This window comes from Microcebus murinus, chromosome 14 (genome assembly GCF_040939455.1).
Source record: "Microcebus murinus isolate Inina chromosome 14, M.murinus_Inina_mat1.0, whole genome shotgun sequence".
Classification (NCBI taxonomy): Eukaryota; Metazoa; Chordata; class Mammalia; order Primates; family Cheirogaleidae; genus Microcebus; species Microcebus murinus.
Genome location: NC_134117.1, coordinates 28,820,274 through 28,838,190, shown reverse-complemented (window position 1 = coordinate 28,838,190; position 17,917 = coordinate 28,820,274). Strand labels below are relative to the sequence as shown.

Sequence of the window (17,917 nt, the reverse complement as noted above, 5' to 3'; positions counted from 1 at the left end):
ATAAGGTGAACCTAGAACATATGGTTGTACCAGAAAGTAAGAAAATGCTTATAGAATGATGGGGACATGCCAACAGGACCAAGAAGTCAACTTGAAGGGCCTCCCACTGGCCATATCTGGGACAATTTGTGCATGAAAATAAATAATCATAGTAATACATTACAATCCATTGAATGAAACAGAAATCCATGAGTCCATACTGAGATCAATAACTAAATGAATAAATAAAAGAGGAGAAGGGAAAATGCATCCTCACATTAGAATGCTACCTAGTAAATGAAGAAGAAATGATGTAGTAAGAAAATCACTATTGCCCATCATCATTATGATAAATGATTCAATCATTAATGAATGTTAAGGCTGGTAGGTGAGGGTTTGATGACGGACAGGATATTGACATAATCTCAGGATATCTCCCCACAAAATATTTATCAAGTACAAAGGAAAAAATGGTGATTTTATGGTGGAAAAATCCACTTGATCAGATAAGCAAAGTTTTCATCACAGTGATGCCAAGGATTGACATCATGTGGCTCTTGATGATATACAATGAAGGGCCCAGCCTCATTTCTGTAGGTTTCCTATCAACACATATAGCTGTCTAGTCATGAGCAAACACTGGACTGTGGACACACACTGGATATTTAGGGTATTAAATCTGCAGCTTTCTATCAGATTGTTCACAAAAAGATCCAAGATAACAACAAAACCATATAATATACACAAACAGAGTGAAAGCAGATGTGGTAAAATATTAAAAATTGAGGAACCTGAGTGAAGGGGACATGAGAGTTCTTACAACTTTTCTGTTATTTGAAATTATTTCAAAATAAATATGAAACATTCATATTCAAAATAAATATGAAAACATATGCCTACATAAAAACTTGTACACAAATATTCATAGCAACATTTTTCATAATTGCCAAGAAGTGAAAACAATAAAAATATATATCAACTGGAATGGATAAACAATTGTATATTTATATGATGAAATATTATTTGACAATAAAACACAAATACTGCCACATGCTACAACATAGAAGAACCTTATGAACCTCGTAAAAACAGTATGCTAAGTGCAAGTGGCCAGTCACCAAAGACCACATGTTGTATGATGATTCCATTTATGTGAAATGTCCAGAATAAGAAAATTCATAGAGAAAAAAATAGATTAGATGTTGCTAGTGGCTGAGGGAAGGAGGAATGGTGAACAACTGCTAATGGGTTTCTTTTTGGGGTGATGAAAATGTTCTAAAAGTGATTGTGGTGATGATTTCACAACTCTGTGAATATACTAACACCCCCTGAAGTATATACTTTAAATGGGCAAACTTTATGGTATGTAAAATATATCTCAATAAAACTGTAAAAGAAAAATAAATTTCATGCATATAACATAAAGTCACAACATTTTCTAGGCCATTGGCACACAGACAGACATAATGAGAAGAGAGGAACTCTGAAAGTCTTTTAATAATCAAGAAGAGCCACTACATGAGTAGTTCTTCAAAAAGACCAAGCCATGTGACCAAGTGACATGGCTTCCCTTCTGTATGGCCAAGTTTTGTTTCTGGCTCTAGGTTCCATTTCCCCTAGTAGCATTGGAAGCAATAAGTGCTATGGATAAAGAGCTGGCCTTGCAGCCAGATTGCCTGAGTTTGAATCCAAATCTACTATAACTTGTTTGACCTTGGAAAAATTTCTTAACCTGTCTGTGCTCTAAAATGGGGATGGTTGATTAGGTCGTTATGAAGAATATATAACATAATCTAGGAAAAGAGCTTCAAAAAGTGTCTGTTGGAATTCATTAGAAATTGACTGCTTTTTAAAAAGTCTCCTGTCAGAATGTGCTTTCTTTCTTAAAAGGCCCCCAATTCATTTCATCCTCCCACTTATCAATGGCCATTTCTCTATTGCATGCCACCTCCAGCTAACAAGACGCAAGGTGGTAGTTGATCTAATACTGACTAACTCAGTTCCATGGTTCACAGAGGATACTCCCCCTCTCTGACATTTTTTGTCTGTGCTCCATTTCTTCCTATCATCTGGAACCCATTGTGAGAACTATAGAACTATAGAAAATGTTTTCAAGGGCCAAGGTCATTGCTGTCATTCCTTCATACTCTCAGATTGACTACAAACTGCAAGCACATCTTGGCTTCCTGTCAGCCTGCAGTCGTGGCAAATGGGAGCTTACGAAGGCTTGATCATGAGAATTGATGGTCATTTCATACTAATGATGTGCTAGCCACTGTACGTGGATTGTTTCATTTCACCTTCACACAAACTCCATCTTGTAGACGATTATTATCCTCTTTTTCACATGAGGAAATTGATGACCAGAAAAGTTAATTTATCAATGCCACACAGCCACTAAGACAAGGAGCCAGGATTCCAATCAAGCGGTGTCTTCACATCCTAGACTCATAACTGCCATGTTATATTGCTTGCCTCTCCCCAGAATGGAAAAGAGTTTATAGCTAAGGCACTCTTCCAGGGTAGCCAAAAACAATAGAGGCCAGAAATTGTATCTTAGCTACCTGTGTGTCTTCAGTGCCTAGGACATTGCCAAACATATGATAAGAACTCAGAATGTTTGTTCAACTGCTCACCTGTTTATGGATCATCTCACATGGAATTAAATGAATCCTCTGGTTGCAGAGTCCTGCTTCTATAATACTTGCAGGACAATTTAGAGGGGTTTGGAATCTGAGAGATCTTAGAATTCTAGTCCTGCCATTTGGTAGCTATATGATCTTGGTCAAATGTATTTAATTCCTCTGAGTCAGGAGATCCTAATTTGGAAAATGTGGTAAAATAATACCCACTTCATGGCATTGTTATTCAGATGGAATGATATAATGCTGCAATACTAACCAGACAGTAGGTACTCCATGAATGATAGTTATTATTATTGCCCTCCTTTTCCTTTCTTGCAAATAGGCCTTTGTGAGGAGCCAACAATATTTTGCCTCTCAACTTAAAATAAGTGAAGCAGAAATTGGGATTCAAAGTGGAATAGTGGAAAAAGCATTAAGTTGGGAATTGGGAAATTTATCTCCTGGATTTTGTTGCCCTCCCTCTACCTAGCAGCTATGTTACCTTGGTCAAGTCACCTTACTTGTCTTCCAATTCCATATGTCAAACTAGAGAATTCATACCTCAATTTAGAAGTCTCTAGAAGTCTCTGAATCTACCTATCTGAGACTAAGAGATTATGTTGAGGAAGTATTACCCTTCATATGGTTGTTTTAAAAAAATTATTTGGGGTGATTGGAAAATACATTCACTATTAACTCATTTTACAGTTACATGTTGTTCATGTATTTTAAACTTTATGAAATATACTTTCTCCAAACACCTTAGAAACTCCGGTAAAAGCTACAGAAGACTCACACCCACCACCTAGCGGTGAAGAAGGGAAGTATCGGGTTGGAGAATCAAGATGTCCTGCCACCACATGTAAAGGATGGTTGCCCATAGCAATCTTTTATCCTGTAGTCGTCTTCTCCTCTCACCCCTCAGGACAGAATTAGGTACACAGATACTCAATACTTCCTGACTTAATAGCTTGTTCATCTGACAGTACTCTTAAGCCAATGAAATATTGTGGACTTCTGAGAACTGTGGAAAGATCATTGGTTTTAAGATTGGGGCGGCGGGGGACAAAGTTGCCTTTTTATTCGCACATCTCAAACCACTCCGAGAGGCCCACCCAATTCATCTATTTGTGGATAAATACGTCGCTCCGCCCTTCCACAAGTGCTTGGTTCAGAGAACCAGGACCACTACCTTTGAAAAGACCCAAGTCAATACACCATCCTTGAGGTCAAGTATTTAACTTTCTTTTACCTACTACAGTATTTAAAATTAAGTAATTAAACTTAAATTTAAATATCTAAAGCAGGAATGCATTTTTGCTGTTAATCTTAAGCCCCAAAGGTGGGGAAGAGGACAGAATTGTAGGGTACTAGGCCTGTTGGTATAGAGCTATCTCTTTTCCCTATGCTGAGTGATTTAATCATTGCAAGAGGCACCTGGAAATCCTCTCCCTTATCGAAAATATTTCTCTTCGAGTTCTTTCCTGAAAGCCGAAACTAAGGTATTTCCGACAGTCTTTAAGTATTCTTAATTAAGCCTTCTTTTGAAATATCATTTTGACTTTAACACACTTTTCTGAAATCCCTCGGGAATTTCGCGTATAATCAGCCTTACTGTAGAAACCTTTTAATTTTTTTTTAATTAAAACGCTTGATTTCAATTTTTTTTTTTACTGGGTTTACGAATGTTAGCGAAGTCTCCCAATGACTTAATAACATGTATCCATTTCACCTTTGAAAACCTTCGGGCTCAGAGCCTCCACGGGCACCCGTGCATTTATTCTTATTTCTGCTTCTTAACCAGGCTCCTGGGAGGAGCAGTTTTGGCCGAGTTCAGACGAGCAGTTACTACGGAACTTGCAACAGTTGGTGTCGGGCGATAGGCAGGTTGGAAGTGATAAATGGAGCTAACTTAAAAAACAAAAAGCCCCAGGGAGGGAAGGGGCAGCCATGGCCTTGGGGGACAGTGCGACGCCGGCGCGGGCCGGCGGGGCCGAGCTCCGGCCGTGGGAAGGCGCCGTCCCGTGCAGCCTGAGGCGGCAGCGGACGCAGCGGCGGACAGCGGGGACTGCGGTCCGTCTGGCTGAGAGGTGAAGCGCGCGGAGCGGGCGCGCAGGCCCAGACCGCCCCGGGGCCAAACAGGGGCCACGGCGAGGTGAGGCCGGCCCTGCCCCCGCACCGCCCCCGGCGGGAGGCGCGACGCCCGGGCCCCGGGTACGTGCGCGGCCCCGGGCGACGCGGCTGGGCGTGCGCGGGGCCGCGGCGGAGGCAGGGCCGGGCGGGCGGCAGAAGATGGCGAGGGTGTGTAGGCGGCAGCAATGCTCCGTTGAGAGACGCGGCTTTCGGCAAGAACTGGATTCGTGGCGCCACAAGCTCATTCACTGTGTAGGTGAGACCCTCCTCCAGCTGCCGCTGGCCTTCGGGCCGCCTGGCTGCCGGCTGCCCCAGACCGGGGAGGGAGCGGGGGCAGAGGCAATTGCTGCTCCGGCCCGCCCGCCCTCTTTGGCTCGGGCGTCCCCCTCCCCCACCCCCCGGAGTGCGAGCGCGCGCGACCTCGGGGCGGGCCTCCCTCTTGCCCTGAGCGCGCGCGCCGGCCCCTCCTCTCCGTGCGCCTCCCCGGGGCGGGCTCTCGGCGGGAGCGCGTGCCCCTCCTCCTCTCTCTTGTTCCCCTCCTCTCCCGGCCCCCCGGCGCCGCCGCCGGCTTATTGTGGAGACTTGCCCAGCGGCGCTGCCTGCCCCCGGACTGGGGGTGGTGTGAGGGCGGAGGCGTGCTCAGCCCCCACCTCAGCGCTCGCCGCCACCGTCCTCCTCCAGCTGCCCCTCCCCCACGCGCGGTGGCGCGCCCCATCCCTGCGTGCACGCGCGGCGGGCGGCGGGCGGGCGCCCGGCGCTCGGGCGTGTGCGAGGCGTGAGGTGGAGATGGGGGCGGAGGGAGCCGGAGCTGTCACAGGCCCCGGGTGCGCCTGACCGAGCCAAGTGGGGTGTCATGGCCGCGGGGGGCAGCGGCTGCACTTCCTCTGCGGGCGGCGGCGGCCGGGGAGTTAATCCTCGACGCACGGGTCAGTGTGTGCGTATTTGTGTTCGGTGTGTGCGCGGCCGGGAGGAGGGGGTGGGACCCGGTCCGACTGAGGACCTCGGGCGGGGGTCGCTCGTGTCGCCTCCCGGGGATTGGTCGGAGCCGCCGCCTCGCCGAATGCCTCGTCCGCCCCCGCCTCTCGGACCTCGGGTGCCTTTTTCCCCCGCGGGCCGGAGGGAGTGTGGACGGGGGCGCCCCGGGAGGGGCCAGGCGGCCGAGCTGCGCCTCTCACACTGTGTGTTTTGTCTGTTTTTCTCTCCCAAGGTCCCGTTTCCCTCTGTGCGGCGGCCGGCGGGACCATAAGGGCTTAACTCATATATTTAACCCCCCTCCAAAAAGTAAGTGGCCCGTGTGGTGTCTCCGCTCCGCCCGCCGCCCCCTAGCCCCAGTCCATCCTGTGTCTGACTCTCCTGTCCTCCAGCATTGTTACTTCCCCATCTTTGCTTCGGTGCTGCTGATGTGTGGGGAAATGCCCTCTTGTCGTCCTCTGTCCCTCACGCCCAGTCCTCGGGGAGGCCCAGAATTCCAGCCCCCTCTCCCCCAGGGGAATATTCTTGGGAACCAGGTCTTCCCCAGCAGAATCCAGGAGATTGTATCCGTTGGCTTGGGCCCTTCATCCCCTCCTTCCCGACTGGGTTTCGTTGGAAGGAATTATGCAAATCCTGCTTTCTGGTGTCCATTCATCGGCAATTTCATGCGGTGAGAAGTTCTCTTTGTTGTGCGAGGGGGAGAACAGACACTGATTTAATAGACATATCTGTTGGGGGGAAGGGTGGAGGGGGTGTGGAGAGGCTCAGTTTGGAAGAATTACAGCACTTGGTTAGCTCAGTGTCTTTGTGTTTGAGCCTTCTGGCTTGACAGGAGGGTCTGCCCTTTACAATGTCCCATAAGGGATGTTTTCTATAATAGATTAAAAAGCAAAACTGAAACTTTAAACAAGTGAAAAATAAGGTAATCTTAACTTAGAGAATATGAACCTTTCCATTTCTGCACTGTTTCATTATGGAAGTGTATAATGTGAATTTTGTTAAGGACTTAAGACTGCAACACCAAAATTAATATACCCAACAATGCTTTAAGATATATGATATCACTTTGGTTGTCCAAAGGTTAAAAGTACAATTTCAAACATACGCTTGTGTAAATAATAAAGGCATAAATCAGGGGGGTTTTTGGTATAATTTGTCTCGAGAATGCATTTTAAAATCCACCTCCTGCCAATCCAAGACCAGTTCTGCCCTCTAGGAAACAAACAGCCTTTTGGTTATCAGTTATCCTTTGCTCTGGTTCTACTTATTTTATTCTCTGAAACCTATCATACATTCATTAAAATGTTACATCAGCTTAAGCACTTTTTGAATTATGTATTATTTGTAATCATAGAAGAGAGCACATATAGGAGGTTTTGAGAAGCATGAAATTAATCCATTTTCAGAATCGTGGATTAATATGAAATCCTGAGATTATTTTGAAGAATTTTTAGTTCTTGTGTTTGTTTTACTTAGCGATTGGTTTCTTGGACTAGGGCTTTTTAAGTCCTTCAAAGATTTTGAAATTGGTGAATGTAACCCTGAAGATTTCTTGTTAATGTTACTTTAGTTGAGATAATTTTAATGAGTTATTTATCTTATTCTAATTTTGTTTGCCTTGAATCCTTGCTTTCTGCCTTAGGACCTTTTTTTTATCAGCTAGCATTAGTGATTAGTTACTGCTGCTAGACAAGGTATTTTTTTGGTTTTTTTAATTATGAATGATAAAATCTGCTGTAAACATCTCAGTGGAATATCGAAATTTGGATACTTTTTTGAAGGAGTATTTTAATCTGGTGATCAATTTTCTTAAAGATACTTTTAACTCCAAATTTCCACTTTCAAGGTGGTAAAGTTCAGGAGATATTTAGAGTCCAGAGTTTACTCTGAGCAGCAATATATGTTGATAGTCTCCCAGCTAAAATCAATTTGGCCTCATATTTTCTTTTTTATTATGTGTAATTTTGTTCTTCAAGAGGAGAGTTCTAAGTAAATCAATTGTATTGTTACTAACTTTCTATATTTAAAAGGACTGGCAATGATCCTTACACAATCCAAAAGTCAACTGTGGTTTACTACCAGATGTAAAAATTCCTCCTTTTATTTTAATGGGATTGGTTTTCCAACAGTTTACCTTCTTTTTGATTCTCTTGATGGATTATCTTGATGCTTCAGAGTCGATTGGTTTCTAAATGATATTTAATTTATTGCAGCAGCCTGTGGATTAAAAATGGATTCTCAGTCATTTCCAAAACCTAGTTCTTTATTTGTGGTGGTGGTGGTGGTGGTGGTGGTGATTCTGTGATTAGGTTTAGTTGAATTGGAGTTGGTAGTGGGTTCGGATAGTGCTTATGCTCAAGATGGCTATTTGGTTACCAGGTGATTATTAAGGGGTCCTCTGGGACTAGGATGATCAGTCCAGATTCCTGGAAGATCTAGGTTCTTTCTGTGCCGGATATGATGTAACATATTGCTCTCCTGCTCCTTGCCCTTGCTGTATTCTTTTTTTTTTTTTTGAGACAGAGTCTTGCTTTGTTGCCCAGGCCCTGGTGTCAGCTTAGCTCACTGCAACCTCAGTCTCTGGGCTCAAGCAATCCTGCTGCCTCAGCCTCCCCAGTAGCTGGGACTACAGGCATGTGCCACCATGCCCGGCTAATTTTTTTTCTGTATATATTAGTTGTCCAATTAATTTCTTTCTATTTATAGTAGAGACAGGGTCTCACTCTTGCTCAGGCTGGTTTCGAACTCCTGATCTCGAACAATCCGCCCGCCTCGGCCTCCCAGAGTGCTAGGATTACAGGCGTGAGCCACTGGGCCCGGCCCCTTGCTTGTATTCTTAAGAAGCTCTCCCCAGTGTGGAGAAAGTTTGATTTCAGCTTAGCTCTAGCTTGGCTAAAAAAAGATAGCAGATGAGTCTCTTTGACTTACAGAAAGTTATTTCAAATTGCCATAATTTCCTCAGATGTCCTTGTAGCTGGAGCGATTCTAGGAAGCATTTGAATAATGCCATTTTTTAGCCTTATGGGGCTACATAAAATGGCCTGGAATTTCTTACATAGTGAGAATTGGTTATTAGATGTCTTTGGGAACTTGCCATTTCTGAATACTTGGCTAATTACTTAGTTGTATTAGTGCTGATTTTGGGGAGGAAAGGCAGGTTAATGTTTTCTTCATTTAAATATTTATTAAGTATCTGTCTTGTAACAGGTACTGTGTGCAAACAAAAATATTGGGGAAGGCGCCCTAACCTTGAGGAACTATTAGAGAAAATATATTAGAGAAAATATAATGTATTTGGTTATTGTTTAAGATAAAGTGTGCCATATGATAGTGCACAAGTGCTAGCAGTGTTTAAAAGTGAAAGGAATCTCTTAGGTGTTGAAGACTTCATGAAGAAGGTGGTGGATTTTTGCTTCGTTTTTAATATGGAAAAGGGATTCCATTCATGAGAAAGAATGAAACAAGTGGAAAGGGGCAACAAAAAGTTGTCTGTTTAAAGTACAGCCCATGATTAGTGTAGGGGACTAGGTTTGCAAAGGTAGGCTGTAGGATTTTTCTAATGCAAGTAAAAAAGTGGAGACCATTAGGCAACTTGCAGTTTGTAACACATTTCTCTCCTTAGTTGAGGGGAGCCCCAGTGTTTCCTTTATTTAAGGACTCCATTGTGGAACTCTACCAGTGACACAGATTCTTTTTTAAACCACCTAGACAGAGACTATTATCATCCACAAAAGTACTTTCTTCTAAATAAGCTCATTTGGAGGTTATACCTTATTCCATTGCACAAAACCTATTCTTGGAATTGCATAAAATCAGTGGCATATCATTCTTTGAATACCCTTAGTATTGGCAAATTTTCATCCTTAGAGATTGGATTTGGTATTTGTAAAGAGTCAAAAAGTATTTGCTGTCAAGTTTGGCAAATAAAGGTGTATATTAAATAATGAAATTGGTTTTCCTTCCCAGGTTGCAAACTGGCTCTGAAACCTCAGCAGAGGGGCTTGATTTGTTTTGATGTGCCTCTGAATCTTTCTCTATTCTTATTTCCTTTATGTCTTTCTATCTTCTTCCAACTTTGTGATATTGGATAGATGCAAATAAACCAAGCTGTTAATTTTTGTACTTTCAAATTAAAAACTTAATATCATTACTGTATAAATTATCTTCTAGTCTATCTGCAGATATTTAAAAAACCTTTTGTTAGTCAGTACATTTGCACATTGCCTTGGGAACAATTCCATTATAAACTATTAGTTCATTTTATTAACCATCTCTTGTATGCAGGAAGTATCCCAGGTACAGTGGTAGATACCTTGAATTTTTTTCTCTTTATTGAGATATAATTTACATGCTATAACAATTCAGTGATTTTTAGTTTATTACAAGATTGTACATATATCACCACTATCTAATTTTAGAACATTTTCATTTTCTAAAAAAGAAACCGCTTATCCATAGGCAGTTTTTTCCCATTCTTAGGACCCAGCTCTTGGCAGACACTAATCTGCTTTCTGTTTGTATGAATTTGTCTATCCTGGACATTGCATATAAATGTAATTATACAATATGTGGCCTTTTTCATATCTGGCTTCTTTGACTTAGCATGATATTTTCAAGTTTCATCCATGTTGTAGCATGTATAAGTAGTACTTTATTCCTTTTATGGCTAAATACTGCATCATATGGACATACCACGTTTCGTTTATCCATTCATCACTTCGTGGACATTTGGGTTGTTTCCACTTTTTGGCCATTATGAATAATACTGCTATGAACATTTGTGTACATGTTGTGTGTGGACATTTGTTTTTAGTTTTCTTCAGTATCTGCCTACGATGAAATTGGCCATATAACTTTATATTTTGACTTTTTGAGGAACTACAACAAAGTTTTCCAAAGTGGCTACAGTATTTTTTTTATTTTTTCTTTTTCTTTTTCTTTTTTTATTTTTTGACAGCAGCCTGTATCTGTATTTTTTATTTTTTAATTTTACTTTTGAGACAGAGTCTCACTCTGTTGCCCGTGCTAGAGTGCTGTGGCATCAGCCTAGCTCACAGCAACCTCAAATTCCTGGGCTCAAGTGATCCTATTGCCTCAGTCTCCTGAGTAGATGGGACTACCGGCATGTGCTACCATGCCCGGCTAATTTTTTCTATATATTTTTCGTTGGTCAATTAATTTCTTTCTATTTTTAGTAGAAACAGGGTCTCACTCTTGCTCAGACTGGTTTCAAACTCCTGGCCTTTAGCGATCCTCTCGCCTTGGCCTCCCAGAGTGCTAGGATTACAGGCGTGAGCCACCATGCCCCGCCTGTGTATCTTTGTTTGAGAAATGTCTGTTTACATCCGTTTCCCATTTTTTAATTGGGTAATTGTCTTTTTGTTGAGTTTTGGTTTTTTTTTTTTTTGAGACAGAGTCTCACTTGTTGCCCAGGCTAGAGTGAGTGCCGTGGCGTCAGCCTAGCTCACAGCAACCTCAAACTCCTGGGCTCAAGCGATCCTCCTGCCTCAGCCTCCCGAGTAGCTGGGACTACAGGCATGCGCCACCATGCCCGGCTAATTTTTTTCTATATATATTAGTTGGCCAATTAATTTCTTTCTATTTATAGTAGAGACGAAGTCTCGCTCTTGCTCAGGCTGGTTTCGAACTCCTGACCTTGAGCAATCCGCCCGCCTCGGCCTCCCAAGAGCTAGGATTACAGGCGTGAGCCACCACGCCCAGCCTTTTTGTTGAGTTTTAAGGCTTCTCTATATATTCTGGATACTAGACCCTAATTATTATGTGCTTTGCAAATGTTTTTTCTAGTCATACCCCCCGTTTGAGAACAATTACAAATCAATATATAAGCAGATAGACTGTAACACAAGCTAAGCTACAGTATACCTTGTGAAGAGAATATAATAATGAAGTGATTGGAGTGAAATAGAATTACTCGATAAAAGCTTTCTTAAACTTCCTTTTCTATGAATTATTAAAATTGTAAGTCATTTGATGGAGTTGTATGATGACACAGATACACCTTGCTATCCAAATCTACTAAATTTCTGCCTTTCTGTTTGAAGATTTGAATGTCAAGTTCGGATAATGGTATACCACATTATTTGATACTGTTTTATGCCTGAGTTTTGGATAGTAAATAACAAGGGATTGGATAGAGAAGGATACCTTTACTCTGTGTTGCCCTATCACAAACATTTTGTCTGAATCTATTCCATTTCTGAGTTTGAAGTAAGAATTTGGGTAGTCAGAAATCTATACAAATAGGAATATTTTTGAAATTTAAGATTACATTTTTTGTTTGCATTTTATAATACCCAGAAATGATAAGTTGTATAATTTATGGCAGGTTATTGTATGATTTTTTTTATGGTGTTGTATTAAAGGGTAATTGTTTTTAAAGGGTTGTTTTGAATTTTGTTGTTACCCTTTGTCCAGTTTTTGAATTGGTTAAGTTTGGTCTGTTACGAAGTGTGAGGTGAGTATCAGATGGAATGATGTCTTAAGGATGAAATTGAGTATCATATGGAGTAGGTGGCAGAATTAGTTTGAGAATCCTTTGCTTAATGGATTATGAGAGGCAAGTTAGGAAAGCTGTGTAGTAATGATTGACAGCTTCTGATGATTTTTTTGTCTTATTTTTATGTTTCACATTTTTATCTTTTGTTGAAGAAAGTTGTGGATTGTTTTAGTATTTCACTTAATCATTTTTCTGAATTCATTATTATGTAAGCCAATAAATTTATATGTGTAAAACCAGTATTTGTTGTAATTGCCCTTATTATGATGATGTGCTTATATTAATAATTCAGGGTAACAGAAGGATACAGTTTTGTATAATGTGCATTTTTAAATTGTAAGAGCAGGGTAAATCAAAGGGGTTACTAAAAGAAAAAAATGATGGCTGTAATCAGTGGTTTAAACTAACATTTCAAATTTTGGTATTTGGAAACTAGAAATTAATATGCTTTAGACATTTCATACTAAAGAGAGAAAAGATATTCTGCTCATGTGCCTTACAACTGTATTAAAAACTATTTTAACTGTACTGTTTGAAGTAATGCAGCATTTCTTATAACTTCTGAATCATTAAAAAACATTCCATCATTTCATCACAGCTGTCGTTACAAAGTTTGAAGGGTATTATTTAGAAACGTAAAGTTATCTCAAAAGATTTTTTTCCTACAAGGTTTTTGATGTACCTAATAACCTATGTGAATAAAATAACTCTCCAGAATTTGACATAGATTGCCACTTTGAAAAGCCTATAAAAATTTTTAAGAGGTAAAAAATATTAAAACCTGACATAGAAAGCAGAAAGTATCAGAAAACCTGGTAATGTTATCACCATCTTACATTGGCATGACACATTTTATACTTTTTAGAAAACCTACGCATACATTACTTTGCCTTTATTTAGAAATGTAGGAGGATAGAAGTAGGTATTAAAAAACAATTGGTTAGTTGGAAAACATTTAGTAATAATTCTTGTTAACACAGTCAAGGTTTCCCTTAGCATCCATACTTTCCTCTTATCCACAGAAATGATTGTATGGTATTTTAATGTTAGAAGTATTTACCTAACTTTTCAAGTAAGAATAAAACACAGACTGGGTTGGGTGTGGTGGCTTACAAAGTGCTGCACTTTAAGAGGCCAAGGCAGGAGGATTGCTTTAGGCCAGGAGTCAAGGAAGACCAGCCTGAGCAACATAGTGAGACTCCATCTCTACAAAAAAAAAAAATTTTTTTTTTTTTTTTTGAGACAGAGTCTCACTTTGTTGCCCAGGCTAGAGTGACTGTCTTGGCATCAGCCTAGCTCACAGCAACCTCAAACTTCTGGGCTCAAGCGATCCTTCTGCCTCAGCCTCCTGAGTAGCTGGGACTATAGGCATGCACCACCATGCCTGGCTAATTTTTTCTATATATATTAGTTGGCCAGTTAATTTCTTTTTCTTTTTAGTAGAGACGGGGTCTCACTCTTGCTCAGGCTGGTTTCGAACTCCTGACCTCGAGCAATCCGCCAGCCTTGGCCTCCCAGAATGCTAGGATTACAGGCGTGAGCCACCGCGCCCGGCCAAAATAAAAATTTTTTTTTCCTGCCCCCTTAAAATTTTTTTTTAATTATCTGGGCATGGTGGTATGCATCTGGAATCCTAGCTACTCAGAAGGCTGAGGCAGGAGGATTGCTTGAACAAGATGTGGAGGGTGCAGTGAGCTATGATCATGCCACCACCACATCAAGCCTGGGTGACAGAGTAAGACCATGTCTCAAAAAATGAACAAACAAAAATACCCCCCCCCAAGGTGTGCTTTACCTCTCCTAAATCACAAAATAAAGGGGAAGAAAAACTGAAAGGATCTTTGTTAAAAGAAAATCCCACATGTGAAAATGTGAATTTACCTCGAAGTATGTTTCATTTTACAACAGAACCTCATATCTGCTTTAGTATTAGTAACAGGCTCCTCTGGTACTTTTTAGAATGATTGGTTTATACAAATTTTTGAAGTATGTAGTGTACACAGAGAAGGAATTGTTTAATTTGTTAAATTAAGAAATGATGGCTGGGCGCGGTGGCCCACGCCTGTAATCCTAGCTCTCTGGGAGGCCGAGGCGGGTGGGTGGATCGTTGGAGCTCAGAAGTTCAAGACCAGCCTGAGCAAGAGCGAGACACCGTCTCTACTGAAAAAAAAAAAAAAAAAAAGTTAATTGGCCAACTGAAAATGGAAAAAAAAATATAAAGGAATAAAAAAAAATAAAAAAAAAAAAGAAATGAGCACATTCTGTTTGGTTCTGTCATGTTTTTTGCAGGTTTTTTATTGTTCTTAGTACATGGGTATTTGTGGACTCTTACCTGGTTACTGCCCTTCCTTCTCGTCAATGCAAACATATTTTCTAGGTCATTTGTAGGTATTTATCTTTATACCCCCCACAGAATATTCTCCTGGTCTCTTTTACCTTCCTTTCCATCTTTTAGATTCATTATTTGTCAATGCTAGAAGGGATACTATAACTTGTCCAAACATGTCACTTAAAGAGAAAGGAATTTAAAATATATTTTTTAGTTTGGAAAACTTCAACCATACATAAAAGTAGAAAGAATAGTACAGTGAGTACCCAGCTACATCAGCTAATGCCCATTCTTGTTTCATCCCCAACTATATTATTTTGAAGCAAATCCCAAACACCATATTTAGCATTGAATCTTATTTGCATCCTTTTTGTAGTAATATCTCCGTCTTCCTGCCTCCCATCCACATCAGATGGTTCATACATTTTTGTTTTGTTTGAGATAGTCTTGCTCTGTCACCCAAGGTAGAGTGCTGTGGTGTCATCATAGTTCACCGCAACCTCAAACTCCTGGACTCAGGCTATCCTCCTGCCCCAGCCTCCCGAGTAGCTGGCACTACAGGCACATGCCACTATGTCTGGCTAGTTTTTCTATTTTTAGTAGAGATGGGTATCAATCTTGCTCGGGCTGGTCTTGAACTCCTGACCTCAAGTGATCATCCCACCTTGGCCTCCCAGGGTGCTAGGATTACAGGCCATGCCACCATGCCCAGCTTGGTTCATAAATTTTAAGAACTAATTAACACATCTAGATATGGAGAAGACAAATTTTTGCTTTTGTTTACTAGTAGTGATTCTTATAAGCTGTCATGTATTGAGCATTTACTGTGGGCCAGAGAAGAGACCTTTGGTGGTGTTAACATCTGTTTTGTAGGTGAAGAAACAGATTTAGAGAGATTAAGGATTTCATTCATGATCACTCGGCTAAAAAGTGGTAGACCTGGGATTGGAATTCAGACTTTTATGCTCATTGTTCTTAAGCATTATGCATATGGCCTTCTCTTAGAATTTCCCATTCAGTCCGTCAATTTTCCCATCTTTGTTTCCAATTACTAATTGTTTACCTGCTTTATGTTACATTAATTTTGGTTTCTGTACCCATAATCTTACCATAAACAGGAATTTAATTACTCTTTCTATTCTCTAGCCTAGGATAGAAAACCTTGCCACCTTCTCTTCAACTGTTAGGGTCTGATTGGTGTTTCTTTTTTTCATCTCTATATTTTAGTTTTGTTAATGGTATTTAGAGCTAAATAGGTTTCTGAACTGAATGTTTCCACTATGTTAGTTTTCCTTCATATGTTGATAGACTGGCCCATTTTTTCCCATTAGCTGAGATTGGGCATAGGCTAAGAAGAGGAAAGACAGCAAAGGATATCCAAGTGATACTGATTCTGGGACTGAAGTTTGGTGAGTCATCTTTGTGGACAAGCCTAGTTCACACTAGGGCGCTTTGGAGTTGGTAACAAATGCCTTACATACTTTGGAGTTTTAACTGTGTGTAAGTGCTTGGCCTTTTCTTCTATTCACCTCCTCAGAGACCACAAGGGGTGGGGGTGGAGGGACAAACTGAGTAAAGCACACAGGTCAGGATTCAGGATTCCGGAATCTTAGCCAAATGCCTTCTCAGTTCTAGCCTTCTAACTGTGACTTAGATTTGGTGCACTTGCCAGTAAATATTTTAAATTGTGTTATAGAAAAGGAAGTTGATGAGTAGTGTGTAATTGCTGAGAAAGGGAAGGAGAAATTTGGCAAATTTTAAAAATGGTATACTATTTTGGTAATTCGTACATCATGGTCTTAGACAAAAATAATGCTTCATTAGCAGGCACTGGAAGATGTTGTAAAAAGGTAATGGGGTGAAATTCCCATCACAATAAAATGGGAAGCTTCTTGCTTTCACTAAGAATAAAAAATGAGAGGAACATAAATATTTATGAGTATTTCCCTGTGTTCAAATGTGGCTTTTTTGTGGCATGATAAATGATATAAATACTAATCTCATCATATGTGTTAGGTTCTATGAATTTTCATTCAGCTAGTAAAGAAACTGACAAAGTTTAACTTGTATAAATGGGCTTATCTGATCACAATAAAATACTTTAATTATGGGCATTAAGAAGTCCATAAGTCTTTGGTCATAGTTACTGAGGGGAAAAAAACCCTTTAAGTTTTAACCCTTAAGTTAAACCCTTAAGTTTAACCCTTAAGTCATTTTTCTGTGAGTATTTAATAGAACTAATACATCTTTTAAAAATGATTTTGATAATATATTAACCAGTGTTCAGTGGTCTCTGTTCTAAAATTTTACTTGTTAACTATTGGAAAGTCACAATTATCTTTAGCAGTAATACTTTTATGGTACTTAGTGGTAATCTTTCTGGATCTGGTTTCTGTTCTGGAAAGAAAATACATAAAGATAAAATAATAAAGTAACACAGATTAATTTCCAACAATTTTTTGAGCAGTACTGGAATTTTGTTGTATTGATTTTTTTTTTAAAAGCAGATATGAGTAAAGAGATAAAGCTATTTTCCTTGTGAGACTGGTATAATTTTTATTCGTGTGTATTTATATGTATAGCTTTTTCTACTGTGTAGAATTTATTAAAATAGATTCTGGCATGTTAAATAGGCATATACTGAGATTGAGGAACCCCCCCCCCCATATCTACTGTAAACAGTTTCAAAAGACTCATGGTTTATGGCCACAAATATTATCTAAAAGGTAACATTCTCTTTGACTCCCTTCTCAAGAGAAGAACTTCTTAAATTTATATAACATATCCAAATCAAAGATTAGTGCATTTTATTGGTGAAAGGCAAAGGTAAATGCATAAATGAGGTAAAGATAGAAAAGAGAAACTAAAATTTTCCACCTTGAGTCAGAAAACTCTTAAGTGGGAGTTATCAGGGACTGTAAATCTATGTGAGACTTAATTTTTCTAAAAAAGTAAATAGATCACATAGGTGATAGTCCAACCTAAATGAGTAAGACTGTTAAAGCTATTAATAAGATTGGATTACCCACAAATTTTGATCTTTTAAAAGCAAGAAAATGTATATTAATGGAGAGGAGTATTCTAATATAGTTCCACTAGTGAAAAAGACATAAACTGACATTGGGCCTGGGCAAGGGACCAGAGATGTTGAAGACCCACACCATGTTTGCCTTTCTTTTACTTTTTCTGAAGACTTTAACAGTACTTTGGAGAAAATGGAAAGTTGTTCTTTTCTTTTTTTGAGACAGAGTCTCACTTTGTTGCCCAGGCTAGAGGGAGTGCCATGGCGTCAGCCTAGCTCACAGCAACCTCAAACTTCTGGGCTCAAGCGATCCTCCTGCCTCAGCCTCCCGAGTAGCTGGG

The 17,917-nt window shown here is 40.2% G+C and overlaps 1 protein-coding gene across 7 annotated transcripts in view; it reads left to right on the top strand.

Moving 5' to 3' along the window:
• The first annotated feature begins 4,869 nt into the window (after positions 1 to 4,869).
• LCOR (ligand dependent nuclear receptor corepressor) overlaps positions 4,870 to 17,917 on the top strand; it is a 135,075-nt gene continuing 122,027 nt past the window's right edge. For 4 of the 7 annotated variants that reach the window (XM_020280607.2, XM_012767351.2, XM_012767441.2 and 1 more), the window contains exons 1-2: positions 4,870 to 4,992; positions 5,944 to 6,017. The gene's annotated coding sequence lies outside the window, so the exon portion shown is untranslated. The remainder of the gene's footprint in view (positions 4,993 to 5,943; positions 6,018 to 17,917) is intronic. The other 3 variants (XM_012767399.2, XM_012767415.3, XM_020280606.2) reach the window with 1 other exon arrangement.